Here is a 15,970-nt window from a genome sequence, read left to right as displayed (position 1 = left end):
GCGCCGCCCCTCCCTACATGCCCGCCCTGGCTCCCGCGCTGTCATTTCCTCCCAGGCTCTCCAGAGAGGACAGAAGGGAAGCCCCGGTGACCGCCGCCGCCGGGTCCCTGTCGCTGGACGCCATACCTTGGGCGCACAGGGCCTGGAGGGCGCCCATCACCTTTTCCAAAGTGCGCTCTGCCGGCAGTCTTCCTTCCAGGTGCCAGCCCTATCTGGAAAGCCCGTGCATTCCCAAGCGGGAATCAGCTCTAATGGGTGCTGGGAACAGAGGACCTGGCAAGGCCTCCCTAGGCTCTGACTGGGTTAGGGTGGGAGTCATTGGAAGCTTCCCAATGGTCAGAACTTACCAGAAGCCTCTGCATCCCAGGACCAGACCGGCCTTACCTTGGTCCTTGCTAGGAACAGCAAATAATATATTTGAGGCAGCCTCTCCCCACCCCAGCCCTGGCCCTGGGCCCGTCCCCGTCCCAATGGTCCCACCAGACAGCACAAAGCAGTGGCTTTGAGATTTCAGCACTGTCTGCAGCCTACAGGTGCTTGTGTGGCAGCTCAGATCCCACCAGTGTTTGGTGTGGGCTGCCCTGGCTTGGCTGACTCCAGGCCTAGCTTGTCTGCCCTGGAACCAGCCTCTGGGAGAGGTTATGAGGACCAGGGGCAGTCAGACTTTAAAGAAGGCACTCTCTCTTGATCATGAAAGGTTTGTCATTGTCTTCTTTGTGGACCAGGACTTTCTCAAAGGCTCCTTAGAGGATCCAGGCTTCTCTCTGGCTCCAAAGGCCATGATCTCAAAAAGCATGTGGGCCCAAGCGACAGAGCTATTGACCCTGAGTATTTGTGTGCCTCCCTTCACCAGCTCCACCAGAGCCAGTGCTTTCCCTCCAAAGCAGGTCAGCGCAAACGGATCAGTTCCAGACTGCCAGCCTTAACAGAGCTATCTAATGGGTGCCACACCCCCAGGAGTGCAGGGAGAAAACCACAGCTGCAGGGCTGATGGGAAGTGAAGGCAGGTGCAACCATAGGCTTGCTCACTCACAACTGCCTGCCTACCCACCAGTTACAATGCTTCCTAGTAGTTCTGTGGGTGCCACTCACCCACTTTTCCCCCAATTCCAGCAGCCCAAGCACAGCTCTAACGGGGCCATCTCCTCTCTTTAGAAAAGGCCACGTGCTTTGATGTGCATGCAAGCCCCCCCCCAAGCCCCCACCCCCACCCCCAAACAGCTGCACCCCTGCAGCCCAGCTCCAGCTGCTTCCCACACTGAATCGTTCTTGGGGCTTTTGCACAACTCCTGTTTTGTTGCAGTCAACCCTGCCATGTAAAGATCCCTGTTCCCACCCCACCCCACCCCTGCCCTGTAGAAGTAGCTGTCCTGGTAGAAGTAGTTTTAGGCAGCTCAGGTAGAAGTAGCTTAGCTTTAAGTCTGGCTCTTACCGGGAGCCCCCCATTTTTGATTAGTCTGTCCTCTCAAGACTAAGTTGACTGGTGTTGGCATATGAATGAAGGATTGAGAGAGAGAAAGAGAGAAAGAGAGAGAGAGAGAGTGTGTGTGTGTTTACTGATCATATAATCACTGCAGAGCTTCAGGTTCTGGCCCTGTATTATCTGGGTCGAGTGGGGTGTGTGTGGGCGATGTCAACAGGGCCAGGCTGGATGCTGGGGAGAAGAAGCCACAGTACCATGCTGTACAATGGCTGTCCTGCGGTTCTTGCCAGATGATCCTTGATGCTGACTCTCCAATACCCTAGAACTGGTCTCCCCACTGCTCTCCCCTGACCAACTTCTCAGAAGCTTCTGGCCAGCAAACACATCTCCGTATCAAGCAAAGTGAAGAATCCTGGCCATGGTGTGTGTGTGTGTGTGTGTGTGTGTGTGTGTGTGTGTGTGTGTATGAAGGAGCAGACCTTCTTGATCCCTTGGATCCTCTAAGCTACATAGGCCCTTCCAGCTGTGGCCAGGATAGTCTGTCAGAGAGTCCTCTCCTGTTTCTCCCACTAGGAGCCCTATCCTAGTGATGGCACCATTTCTCACTGGAGACCAGTGAGGTCTTTAGGACTCTGGCCTCCGTGCTCAGGGTCATAGTCTGATGACAGGTAATCCTACATCAAGGCCCGACACTTTTGCCTGCCTCATCTTTCTGATTCACCCCTCTCCCCCACCCTGGGGCTGGATGGAAGACAACTCAGTAGTAGGCAGGTGGTGCCAGGTGCCATTTCCTTCCTCTGGGTCCAGCCTCTGCCTAGCACATTGCTGGGTCTTGAGAAAGTCCCATTGCTTGCCCTCAAGGGGCCTTCCCACATTCTCTCATTCCTGAGGTGTGAATCAGGTACTTCTCCTTTGCTGGGAACATGCAACATGCAAGCTGCTGGCTTGGACGCTCCACCCAGGGATGGAGACCGACAGGTAAACAGATAACACACCATCCCTGTCTCGGGGCTCCGGCTTGCCAAGCTTAAAGTAAGGGAAAGGAATATATGCACACCGGGGATGAGGCCGCATTCCTTCCAGGGCTACAATTCAAGAAGATGGCAGTCCAGGTGTTCCAGGATAGAATGCCAAATGCTAGTTTCCATGGAAATGCTACACACACACACACACACACACACACACACACACACACACACAGCCCTGCTCCAAAGTCAGCATCACAACATAGAGACTTCACAGGCCCGGAGCCCAGGGCAAGGCTGGCATTTGATCTGCCACCTAGAATGCCGTCTCCATGTACAGTGTCCTTTACAGCTCCTAACAACCAAATGACAGGCAGGCTTTTGAAATACTCTGTGGTTCCTAAGGCGTGGGGCCTGCCACCGTGTTCTTGGGAGCAGCTTCAAGACAGGGGTAGCAAACGCGCCCTGAGGGCCCCTCTGACTTCTTTTTTATTTAGGTCTTATTCCTACCAAGCATTCCTTTCTCCACCTCTCTTCCCCTGCGGCTATCCTTTTCTGGTCTCAGATGCTCTGAGTTGTTTTTCTACTCGTGTGTGTGTGTGTGTGTGTGTGTGTGTGTGTGTGTGTGTGTGTGTGTGTTTGTTGCTGTCTCCTGGGGAGACAGCTGGAGGTCTCAGCACCTCCTGGGGTCCCTGAGGAGTCTCTTCTAGCCTCTCTTCCCCGCCTAAGCACTGCGTGGCTAGCTCCTGAATCAGTCAGTAAGCCGTGGCAGCGGGTCACAGTAGAGGCCTTGGAGGCCATGTGAACCTGGCCTCCTGGGGATGTTACTGAAATTGGTTACCTCATCCTGAAAGGCTTTTGTGATATTTTAACAAGGCAGGGTGATGGATCTTGGAAAGAGAGTACCCAGTATCTAGGAGGGACTAAGTAAACAGTACTAATCACCACCTGTCCCCACACTGTGATCTAGAATCCATGACCCCGCCCACTTCCATCTTGCTTATACTCATGAATGGTGGTGGGGGTGGGGCTGGGGGGGTTCCATCAAGGCAAACCGGAAACCAGAGTTCTGTTGTCCTACTTCAGGCCATCAAGCCGCAGTGTGCCCCTCCCCAGCACTCTACTCAGTCTGTTCTTTCATTTTTCTGTTCTTTTTTCCTTTTCTTCTGAGAGCCGCTCTATGTAGCCCTGGCTGGCCTTGAACTCGCTATGTAGACCAAGTTGGCTTCAAACTCACATAGACCGTTTCTTTGGCTTCCACCTCTGGCTCCTATGTGCGAATAAGGGAATAACTGCACCACACCTGGCCCAGCCTGCTCTTTTAAATCCCTCTGAACTTGAGAGGGATTTGAACAAAATCAAGGGAGACCCCGTCTAGATAAAGCACTGTATCTCCTAGTGCCTTTGATAATTAAACCTCAGTTTACCTATCCAGCCACCTTGTCTCTGCCCCATCCTCATCCAAACTGCCCTCCTCTCACCTCAGAGATATTTCTGAGTCTGTTTAAGTACACTTCACATGTGCAGCCCCTGTACTGGTTCCTCACCTATGTCTACATAAATATCAAAGGCACCCTCAGTCCCCCCAGGTGCCACTGGCTGTGTCCAGCACTGGCTCTGCTAGCCTGGTCCTACTATTTGGTCTTTTCTTCATGAACTACACACCACTTTAGATCCTATACAACTAACACAAGTGTATCTTTGCTCCAGGAACATCACAGGGACGCAGAGCACGGTGGTTGTCATACTGTGCCCTCACAGCCATCTTGTCCCAGCAAAACAGCCACCAGGAGAGGCCACGTAGACACCAGCCCATGATTTTCCGAAATGACAGGATGATCTTTTTCTCCATTTTTGGGGGGTGACACTTGGGCCCAGCCTCAGCTCTGGCTTCTCACACATATTTCTGAAGGGGACTCCCACAGGGCTCACCTTCCCTACCATGGGGCCCCAGGTGGAGAAGGCTGGGCCTTCGATTCCAGGAAATCAGATTAGTCAAGCCACACTCCCCTGGCAGCTCTGAGAACAGGCTTTCCCAAGCCAAGGGACTGGCTGGATCGTCAATAACAAATGTTCCTCTACCCATGGCCTTGTGCTCAGCAGCAAAGCAACTATCTGGGGCCTGGATCCGCTCAGACTCAGGCACAGGTCCTGCCCTCCCCTGACCAACTTCTCAGAAGCTTCTGGCCAGCAAACACATCTCCGTATCAAGCAAAGTGAAGAGTCCTGGCCATGGTGTGTGTGTGTGTGTGTGTGTGTGTGTCTGTGTGTGTGTGTGTGTGTGTGTGTGTGTGTGTGCATGAAGGAGCAGACCTTCTTGATCCCTTGGATCCTCTAAGCTACACAGGTCCTTCCAGCTGTGGCCAGGATAAGTCTGTCAGAGAGTCCTCTCCTGACAGCCACCTTGTCTCTGCCCTATCCTCATCCATGCTGCCCTCCTCTCACCTCAGAGATATTTCTGAGTCTGTTTAAGTACACTTCACATGTGCAGCCCCTGTACTGGCTCCTCACCTATGTCTACATAAATATCAAAGGCACCCCCAGTCCCTTTTGATGCTTAGTTCCTAAGCCTGAGCTCAGTTTCTTCAGGTGGAAAATGAGGTGGGGGAGGGCACATCTCAGAACCTAGTTCCTAGGACTACTCGAGAGCTAATGGAACCGAAGAGAAAAATGCAAAGAGAAAATGCATTAAAAAAAAAAAAAGTACCAAGTGATGGAGAAGAGAATTCTGGAACGGTGCTCTGGTGACCTTCATCCAACTGTGATAGACTCTCAGGGTAGAGGGTCAGGGTCAAGGTCAAGCTGTAGACAGGAACCAACCCCAAGGGGGAGAGAAATCCTGCCCCCTGATAGTAACAGACACTTCCAGAAAGACCTTGTACTATGGAAAATAACTGTGACAACAGGAGGAAGAGAAGAAGAGAGGATGGAAGGGGGTGGGGTTGGTTCCCAGGCTACTTTCAGGAGCCTTGTCCAATAACAACAATAAAGGGATCTATGTGTCTGGCTCCACCCTGCTGAAACTTGGGGCTCTTGAAGCAGGAGGTCATCTGCAGACTACCATCTTCACCCTCAGGGTCTTCCCAGGGAAGAGCTATCTATCCTCCTCCAGGAAGGGCCTGGCCCAGGCAAGACAGCTTAAGTGACTCTCTGCCATATCCTTGCTTGTGCTGTTTCTTGCCCCCCCCCCCCCCCCCGCCTTGGAATGCTTTTCCTTGTATTTCGTCCCCCTGCGCCCTCCCCTGAAGCCGCTCTGTCAACTCTCCTTGACCATTTAGGGACCACAAACTATTCTCCTTCGCGTGCTCTCTTTTCTTCTGTTTCTGAAGACTTGATTTAAAACCTCCACTTTCAAAACACCAACTCCATTAAAGTGTGAGTTCCAACTAGGGGCAATGCTTGGTCCCTAGTGAATGCTCAATACATCAGAAAACTGGAAGGTTCTCTCCTTGTGTTTCCCATGGCAGAGTGGGAAGTGGCAGGTGCTGCCACACAGTCTAGGAGAGCAGACAAACCCTCCATCAATCCCCAGGGGCTCCAGGCTCCTCCCACAATCTCTACCCATGGAAACAAACTTCCATAGCAAGCTTCCTCTACCTACCTAGTAAGTTCCTGCAACTTGCCTCTCATGTGCCTTCTGGCAGTCTGACCAGAAGGATGAGGGTCCCACAGGCACCCTGGAACATCTGACTGGGTGCCCAAGAGAAAGGGCTGAGATCTTAGGAGGGGAGGATGTGTCTTTTAAATCTGCATCTGGGATGAGGGATTAAGAGCACTGGGAGTCACTGGGCTGTGGTGGCGCACGCCTTTAATCCCAGCATTTAGGAGGCAGAGGCAGGGGGATTGCTGTGAGTGAGGCCAGCCTGGTCTACAAAGCGAGCCCAGGACAGCCAAGGCTACACAGAGAAACCCTGTCTCAAAAAACAAAAAACAAAAACAACAAAACAAACAAACAAAGAGCACTGGGAGTCTACAGCAAAGGTGTGAAGATAAGGGGGTGTGCCACAAGGTGCGGGTGAAAAACTATATCATGTCTTCTCTCATGAAAAAAAGTATCTATTCATGTGTATGCATGTATATAGACATATAAAGATAAAAACAGATGAGGGCTATTTGTGAGGAGGAAAAAGACCAAAGGGGGATGCAGAAGGACCAAAGGAGGTACTGGGGGCAAATATGATCTAAGTATGATGGAGTTTATTTATAAAATGCTGTAGTTGTATACTAAATGTTTACATTTCAAAGAGCACTGAGGGCAGAGAAGAGAACCTGAGGGTTAATATTGTGCCAGGTTGGCTGGCATTGGAACATGGTGGCCAAGTATTACTCTGGGTGTATCTGTGAGGGACACGCCCTGGATGAGATTAATCTGTGACTCAGTAGACTGAGTCAAGCATATACACACAGAGTGGGTGAGTATCATCTAACCAACTAGGACACACCTAGGACACAGAAGCTGAGGAAGAGGGGACAGGACCCTCCTGCTGGCTCTGCTGGTCATCCAAGGCTTTGGGCTCAGAAGAAAAGAGTTGGTTTCTCTCTTGGCTTTCAGATTTAAACTGACCCCAACAGATCTTGGGACTCAATTGACCTCCATAGCCATGAGAACCAATTCCTTATAAGATTCATGCATGCAAGCACACACACACACACACACACACACACACACACACACATCCATTTCTCTAGAGACCCCTGCTCATACAGATGCTAAGGCCTCAGTCCTCCCAGACATCAGGATCTTGTAGAGTCTCACGACTGAGTGACCTTTCCCCACATTCTCACGTTCAGAAGTGGCCCTATTCACCTGGCAGTGCCTCCCCTGCAAAGGGACACACGCAAGCAAGTATCCGACATGGTGCTAAGGGAACAAACACACGTCTCAAACTTATCTGGGCAGCCCTCTATAGATTTGGATACAGTCTTGAGCCCAGACCCTCATGTCATCCCCAAGGCCCTCCAAGCCCTGCTCTTGATAGTCACATCTGAGAAAACATGGACAAAAACCCTGGCCTTACAGAGAGAGCTTCTAGTCTGCAGGAAGTGCAGATAGAAACCAAGAGACAAAATGAACAACGTACTCCAGGCAACACAAAGCTAGGCTACGGACGGACGGACGGACGTGCTGTGGCAGAAGTAAAAGAGAGCAATGACCAGGCGACAGGGGTGGGGGATGGGTCACGCACTTCAGAGAAGTTAGCATGAGCCTCCTGGAGCAGCTGATCTTGGAGGCCTGACTGGAAGTCACCTGGTATAGGGAAGGCCCTTCTGGACGGAGGGGGCTGCTGGTGTGAGAGTCCCGAGGCTTACTATGTCAGGCATTTTAGGTAAGACTGTGTAGACCGCTGTGGGAACTGCAGGCTTGGGGAAAATAAAGGAAGTTCCTAAACCGGGTTTCTCCCCTCCTCGTTTTTTGTTTGTTTGTTTGTTTGTTTTGTTGTTGTCGTTCTGTTTGTTTGTTTGTTTGGAAACTAAGGATGATCTTGAGTCCTTTCTTCCTTAGCGTGGGATTGCAGGCATGCATCACCATGCCCAGTTTCCCAAAGTAGGTTTTAAAGAAGTCCACTGGTGTCCAAAAAGCACGGCCCTGCTAGGGCAGGCCCTGAGAGTCAAAAGATATCTGGGGGGCGGGGCAGAGAGCTGACTAGTGGGTTCTTGGAGTACAAGCATGAAGACCTGAGTTCAGAGCCCTGAAGACTCATAAAATCAGGTTTGGCCGTGTGACATAGCTTCAGTGCTCCTGTGGTGAGGTGTGAGGTATAGTTCCAGGGACTCCTAGGCTGCAGCAAAGACAGCCTTTCTCAAGCAAGATGGAAGTCAAAGACTGATGCCCCCTGCCTTGTCCACTGGCTTCTTCACATGTGTTAACACACATACACACACACACACACACACACACACACACACACACACACACACACACACAGAGAGACGAGCTCTCACTGGCAGGATATTATGAGACTGTCTAAACTCCTAAGGAAGCTTTCAAAGCCAAAAGTCAAAGAGCCTCCCCCCCCACCCCACCCCCACCCCCCGCCCCAGCCTGAGGCAGCTCCCCCTAGGAAGGGATGCTGAGTCCACAGGTCAAGGCCAGGAAAGCACCACAGGGAGTCTGCAGACTTCTGGCTCTGCTGGCTGTCACCAGGGTACAGGGGCTCCGCGTCTCCTCTGCTACATACTGACAGCTGCGAGGAGCAGATCAGCTCCGAAGCCTCCACGAAGCCGCAGTCAGCAGCCTAATTTTAGATTGAGCATCTGCTCTTCCGTCCCAGAGGCCGCTCTGTCTGGGATTTGCTCCTTCTGGAACTGGCAAGGAAACAAATCCCGTTCTGTGGATACAGACACCGGGCGGTGTCCAGATCAGAGCTGGCCCACAGGCCCCTGCAGTGGGGAATCCCAGGAACCGCGCCATACCTGGACATTCCAAGTCTTTCCTTCTATCTCCTATCTCACACCAGGGCCTAGAGTCTTGTGGGTGCCATCTTTGAATTCCACCCTGACTTCTCCAAAAGCTGGCAGGGGACCTGTGTCAGATAGAACAGGGCTCCCTGGATGACAGTGGCTTCTCCCTGAATCCCACCGCCAGCTTCCTGCACCGATCCTAAAACGTTCCACCCAGACATTCACAGTCTAGTGAGGCATGGGCTGGGAAGTGGAGGGAAAGGCCTATGTCTGCTGATCCTGGGGAGGCTTCTCTGAGAAGGGGAGCTGGGGTTGTGTTTTGAAGATGGGTGGGTATCCATCAGGTTGGTGGGTGTCCATCAGAGGAGAACCTGAGAGATGCCAGGAAAACAGACGAAGAAGAAGCGTAAGGGTTGAAGGCTGGTACCAAGGGACCAAGGGAGCAGGAAGGAGAGAGTGAGAGAGAGAGAGAGAGAGAGAGAGAGAGAGAGAGAGAGAGAGAGAGAGAGAGAGAGAGGAGACTTGGGGGTAGTGGGTAAGGTGCTTTTAGATTGGGCCACAACTCTAGGCTAAAAAGTGAGCTTTGCACCAGGCATGGTGGCGCACGTCTTTAATCCCAGCACTCGGGAGGCAGAGGCAGGCGGATCACTGTGAGTTCGAGGCCAGACTAGTCCAGGGCAGCCAGGACTGTTACACAGAGAAACTCTGTCTCAAAAAAACCTAAAAGAGAGAGAGAGAGAGAGAGAGAGAGAGAGAGAGAGAGAGAGAGAGAGAGAGAGAGAGAGAGAGAGCCTAAAGGAGGGGAAGCTCCAAGTGTACGGTTTGATAGTTTTGCTTCCCGTTTGGACAGCCACCTTCCTCCATGACCTGTCAGGCCTTTCCCTATCTCCTTGTACATAAGGGGGGCGGGCGGGTTCCCACATGCAAGCAGGTGTTGGGAAGCTTATTCCATGCCCTGACCCCTTTCCTGAGCTCTAGTGTTTTGTATCTTACCACAGTCTTGTGCCTCTTGTGCCTCTTGTGCTGCGGCCACTGTTTGGGGCCTCTTGGTCCCCAGGGCCAGTAGCAATGCCACTTGTTTCTCCAGGCCCAGCTTGACTACCCTGTGCTGTTTGCTGCCTCAGGATTCTTGAAGAATAACCCACAGGCCAACAAGCTTCCACCTGCCCCAGCACCGCCCCAGAGGCACATACGGCTTCATGTGTGGGGGAAGCCCCATTGAGTTCCCTACTTCACCTTGGTTAAGTCCACCAACCCTATATGGGCAGGAGAGCTGGAGAGGTTATCTTAGGGCTGTCTGCAGAGCTAGGAAGTGGCCAAGACCCTCTAGGATCCTGTCTGTCTGTCTGTCTGTCTGTCTGTCTGTCTGTCTATCTGTCCTTTTACCTGGCTCCCCAGTTCTCTGCCCTGAGGACAAAGCCTGAGCATCAGGAGGGCCCAGAGTGGACTAGCCAAGACATCACCTGGCCTGTTGGATAGGGAAACAGAGGAGCCAGGAAGAGGAGCCTGCCCTAGGGATCCGGTTCCTCTCCCTTGAGATGCAACGAGTTAAAAGCTTATGTAAAGAGATTTGCAAATAGATCTTACAAAACAACATTTGGATGATTTAAGTGTTAAGGAATCAGAACCATATGGATTAAATGTTATGTATGGTTTTAAAAATTAGAAGGGAATGTACTGGGAACACACATACATTATAAAATATGTAAGGACGGACCACATTTTTAGCTCCGTAGACATGGAGTTATTTGAGAAATACAAGCCAACACTCATCCGGCTTCTCCCAGGCTGGCCTTCCAGGGGACCCCTCCCCAGGCTTGTCTGCTCCACACTCACTGTGTTCAGTTCCCTTCCTGGGGCCCACCTGAGAAAGAGGCTTCTGAGAACGGTAGGAAGATGCTGTAACCACAGGACAGTTGGAAACTAACAGCTGGCTGAGGAGCGGCTGGGAGATCCCGGAGACCAGATGGGGGTCTCAGGTGTAAGGGGACAGTGAGAGAATGTGTTTCCCAGGAGGCCTTTGGGTCTTGCCCAGAGAGGACAGGAGCTGCTTGCTAGGAGCAGACGTTTACCACTTACCGATGCCAGCGTTTCCTACTTATCAGAGCTTCCTACTGAGTTCACTTCTGCCAGTGGCCCCGGGAGAAGTCTCAGTCATCCACACCATAGGGGGAGGGGGAGGGGGGCCTGGATTCTGCTTATCCAGCAGGCAATGAACCCCACTACAGCCTGGAGCTCCTGATCATACGTGTGCTTCTCCAAGGGTGTGTGTGTGTGTGTGTGTGCGCGCGCGCGCCTGTGTGTATGTGTGTAAGTATGCATGTATATATGTATGCATGTGTCTGTGTGTGTACATATGTGTGCACACACATGGAGGCCAGAGGTTGATATCAGGTAGACTTCTTCAGTTGATTACCATCTATAAGGTCTCTCAGAGAGCTGGAAGTCGCTGACTGAGCCAGAATGACTGTCCAATGAGTCCTCGGGTCTACCTGTCTTTACCTCCCACCACTCCAGACCTGGGGTTACATCTGTGCTCAGATGCCTCCAGTTTTCCCGTGGATAAGAGGGATCTGAACTCAGGTCCTTGTGCTTGTGTGGCAGCACATTACTGACTGAGCTATCTCCCAACCCACCCACTCCTGCCCCACACACCTGCCAAAGAAAAAAAGATGATGGAACTGGCTCCTCATCCTTTGCTGTTGCAAGTTTATCTGACTGGGGACTGAAGAGTCCTTGTGCATGAATAAATAAAATCTAGTGTGAATCCAAATTGCACAGGGCCCTGAGTCAAGGGGGAAACATATGCTGAGTTGAGCCAAATTAGGCCAGCAGAAATGTCATCGTCGTGGTGGGAACAAGAGAAGTCGAGAACCCAAAGTCAAGATGTGCAGGGCACTGTGTGAGGCGCATGGTGCGTGCAGGGCACTGTGTGAGGCGCATGGTGCGTGCAGGGCACTGTGTGAGGCGCATGGTGTGTGCAGGGCACTGTGTTAGGGTCTTCTGCCATCCCACCCATCCCTGTGCAGGCTATGGACTTGCTCTTCTACAGGGTAAGAAGAATGTTCCTGTAAGGCCAAATCTCCCACCCAGTCCCTTAGACACCAGGGCTAGTGACCAAATCTCCCTAGAGTGCCAAGTTGAGCAGCTTTGTCAGGACTGCTAAATGCCACACAGACAGAAGTCTGGCCTGGCACCAGGAAAACTGGCATGGTACATATCTCCTACAAGGCCAGACCCCTATGACCAGGTCAGAATCGGATGTTTCTTGGATGCTCATAAACTAACTGATGGATGAACAGGAAGATGAACAGAGAGCTGTTATTTCCTGTCTGCAGTTCCTCTACTCCCTGCTCACACCATTGTGAATAGACATCTGGGAAGGCCTGTGCCCAATGGGTTTATTCTGGGGACTCCATGCTCTGTTTCATTGAGACCCAAATGAGGGCCCTGTGTAGAGGGCCCTCAGTGTGCCAGGCTTACCCTGGTATATTTCAAGGACAAGGGATTTCCAGGGCAGGCAACAGGGTGTGGGAATGGAAACAGAGAAGGCAACAGACATACTGCACACCTTCCTGTGCCTTGGGGCCTTCTCAGCAGACATCTTGAACAAGTCTCACCCCGTGGCCACCTGGCCCAGGGGACCAGGACAGTTGTCATTTTTTTCCCCCCACAGTGTTCACTCTGATCAAACATACTGGGAAAACACTGTGGGTCACAGTGTTTCCGGGGGTCCCCAAAATACCACAAAGCAGGAAGACACCTGGGGGGGGGACAGAGAAGGGAAACAGCTGCCACTAGAGTAGCATGAGGGTGCCCACCCTACCCCCACCCTGTGCTCTGCACCCCATTCTCACACAGAATTCTCACAATGCTGGTGCGAGAAGCCAGAAGCCCCTCTGAAGCTTTCTCCCCCTGAGGGGTTTCTGTCTCCCAAATGTCCTTTCCTCTAAGATTTACCCCATGCCTACCCCAGACAGGTCAGTCCTGCTTAAATCCCCTCAGCGGTTCTTCTTTATTTACTTGTTGAGGCCGGGCTCCGGCACAGACTTCTCAAGCCTTGCTCCAGGGACCGCCCTGCCACTCTCACCTCCTCCCCCATACTCCAGGCCGAGGCAGAAGATACTTTGCTTGAGGGCCTTCCCAAGATGCTCAGCCTAGACATCCTTCCTTATGAGAGTGACATTTCCCAGCCATTCCACGGCCCCTTGCATGTCATCTCCTCAGAGAAGCCCTCTCTTGCCGTGGACCGTCTCATTTGGGTATAGGTGCTTGGGAAGGAGAGTTCTCTAAGCATCGGTGGGCAAAGATAGGCGAGTAATAGAGACAAACTCAGATTCAGACACTCCCCCTGCTTCAAGATGCTTCAAGAACTCTTGTTGCCAAAGACCTATACCCGACTGAGACGGTCTGTGACACTCCCTGACCCAAGACTAAACCAAGTCCTTGCTATCCACTCTGTAGGGCTGCCTCTTCCTTCTTACCACTGGAACTCGTTTTCCTTTGTGACCTTCCTGCCTGGTGTCTAAGTTCCCTCACTGAAGTGGGAGCGCCATTATGACAGTCACACGTGTGCACCAATCAGCACAGGAGTCCTTGGGAACTGCTGCGGTAGCTGCCTGACCACATTGCCCACCTCACCCCCGCCCCCTTAGTGTCTTATTTCCAGATCCAATCAGATTGAAATGACACCACGGTCCCTTAGAGTCTGCTAATCCTGGGAAGGTGAGGAAAGTGTGTCACTTGTATCCTGGCACAGAATGGCTTAAAACGTGGCCCTTGGGAGCAGCTCAGAGGAGGCCGCCATGCATGGGGTGGTGGGCTTGAGATTGGGAAGCAGAGCAAGACTTGGAGTCTTGCAGATGACTGTAGCCTCCTGCTCTGTCCATGTAGCCTAGCTGCTATCACAGAGCTGAGAGACATCAGGACTTAGAGCCCAGGGACAGCGAGGGAGCTACAGATGACACATCTCCCCCTTCCACTCGGCCAGTTCTACGCGCAGGTTTTGCTTATAAACCCAACAAGGTCGCGGGTAAGGCTGCATGTGGCTGGGTGAGGACTAGCAGGTGCCTCCACCCTGGCTTTGGGCTTCCCAGGAATTAATCAGAAATCTATTCTAGTTTCATCTCTGTTTTTAATATGACAAATACCCCGACAAAAAGTGACTCATGGGAGAAAGGGCTTAATTGGCTTACAACGCCAGGTTATAGTCTGCCTTGTGAGGAAGTCAAGGCAGTCAAGAGCAGAGAGGATGAACACATGGAATCTTGCTTGCTTGCTCTCAGCTAGATTTTTCCTCTCTTATATTGTCCAGAACCCCCTTCCTAGGGCATGACATCACCCACAGCAGGCTGGATATTTCTACATCAATTAACAATTAAGGCGATCACCTATAAACATGCCAATCTGATCTAGATAATTCCTCATTAGGATCATCTTCCCAGGTCATTCTAGGCCAGCAGTTCTCAACCTGTGGGTTTCACGGGAGTCACAGACATTCTGCGTATCAGATATTTGCATTATGACTCATGACAGTAGCAAAGTTACAGTTATGAAGCAGCAGCGAAGTAATGTTATGGTTGGAGGTCACCACACCGTGAGGAGCTCTATTAAAGGGTCGCAGCGTGAGGAAGCTTGAGAGCCACTATTCACGGGTGTATCAAGTTGCCAGTTAAAACTAACCAGTGCAGAAAGCATTTCAGTGTGTAAACATCACATCATCCTCAGTGCAGAAAGTGTGGCAGTGTGTAAACATCACACCATCCTCAGTGCAGAAAGTGTGGCAGTGTGTAAACATCACACCATCCTCAGTGCAGAAAGTGTGGCAGTGTGTAAACATCACACCATCCTCAGTGCAGAAAGCATAGCAGTGTGTAACCATCACACCATCCTCAGTGCAGAAAGCACGGTAGTGTGTAAACATCACACCATCCTCAGTGCAGAAAGTGTGGCAGTGTGTAAACATCACACCATCCTCAGTGCAGAAAGCACGGCAGTGTCTAAACATCACACCATCCTTAGTGCAGAAAGCATGGCAGTGTGTAAACATCACACCATATTCAGTGCAGAAAGTGTGGCAGTGTGTAAATATCACACCATACTCAGTGCAGAAAGCACAGCAGTGTGTAACCATCACACCGTCCTCAGTGCAGAAAGCACGGCAGTGTGTAACCATCACACCATCCTCAGTGCAGAAAGCACGGCAGTGTGTAACCATCACACCATCCTCAGTGCAGAAAGCACGGCAGTGTGTAAACATCACACCATCCTCAGTGCAGAAAGCACGGCAGTGTGTAACCATCACACCATCCTCAGTGCAGAAAGCACGGCAGTGTGTAACCATCACACCATCCTCAGTGCAGAAAGCATGGCAGTGTGTAAACATCACACCATCCTCAGTGCAGAAAGCACAGCAGTGTGTAAACATCACACCATCCTCAGTGCAGAAAGCACGGCAGTGTGTAACCATCACACCATCCTCAGTGCAGAAAGCACGGTAGTGTAAACATCACACCATACTCTGAACACTGCAGTGTGTAACCATCACACCATCCTCAGTGCAGAAAGCACGGCAGTGTGTAAACATCACACCATCCTCAGTGCAGAAAGCACGGCAGTGTGTAAACATCACACCATCCTCAGTGCAGAAAGCACGGCAGTGTGTAAACATCACACCATCCTCAGTGCAGAAAGCACGGTAGTGTAAACATCACACCATACTCTGAACACTGCAGTGTGTAACCATCACACCATCCTCAGTGCAGAAAGCACGGCAGTGTGTAAACATCACACCATCCTCAGTGCAGAAAGCACGGCAGCGTGTAAACATCACACCATCCTCAGTGCAGAAAGCACGGCAGTGTGTAAACATCACACCATCCTCAGTGCAGAAAGCACGGCAGTGTATAAACATCACACCATCCTCAGTGCAGAAAGCATGGCAGTGTGTAAACACCACACCATACTCTGAGCTAGCCTCTGTTTCCTTATCTCCTAGACTGAAGGGATGAGTCAGTATAGATAGGATGATCTGCGTCCTGACAGCACACTCCCACCCACTCAGTGCTGCCCTCCAGCTCCAGGTGGCAGGCGGTCTCTCTTTCTTCCTTGCCCAGTCCTGTCATTTTCTTCTAGCCTGGACCACTGAGGAACTCATCCTCCTGTTCCATCTTCCTGGATA

General features: G+C 51.6%; 1 protein-coding gene across 4 annotated transcripts in view; it reads right to left on the bottom strand.

The window, feature by feature from the left end:
* The window catches only part of HIVEP3 (HIVEP zinc finger 3), a 404,246-nt gene that overhangs the window by 103,233 nt on the left and 285,043 nt on the right, over positions 1-15,970 (bottom strand). The window lies entirely within an intron of this gene.

The sequence above is a fragment of the Acomys minous genome, assembly GCF_964271855.1.
Source record: "Acomys minous genome assembly, chromosome: 6".
Lineage (NCBI taxonomy): Eukaryota > Metazoa > Chordata > Mammalia > Rodentia > Muridae > Acomys > Acomys minous.
The sequence above is the reverse complement of the archived record's forward strand: the minus strand, read 5'-3'. Positions and strand labels throughout refer to the sequence as shown.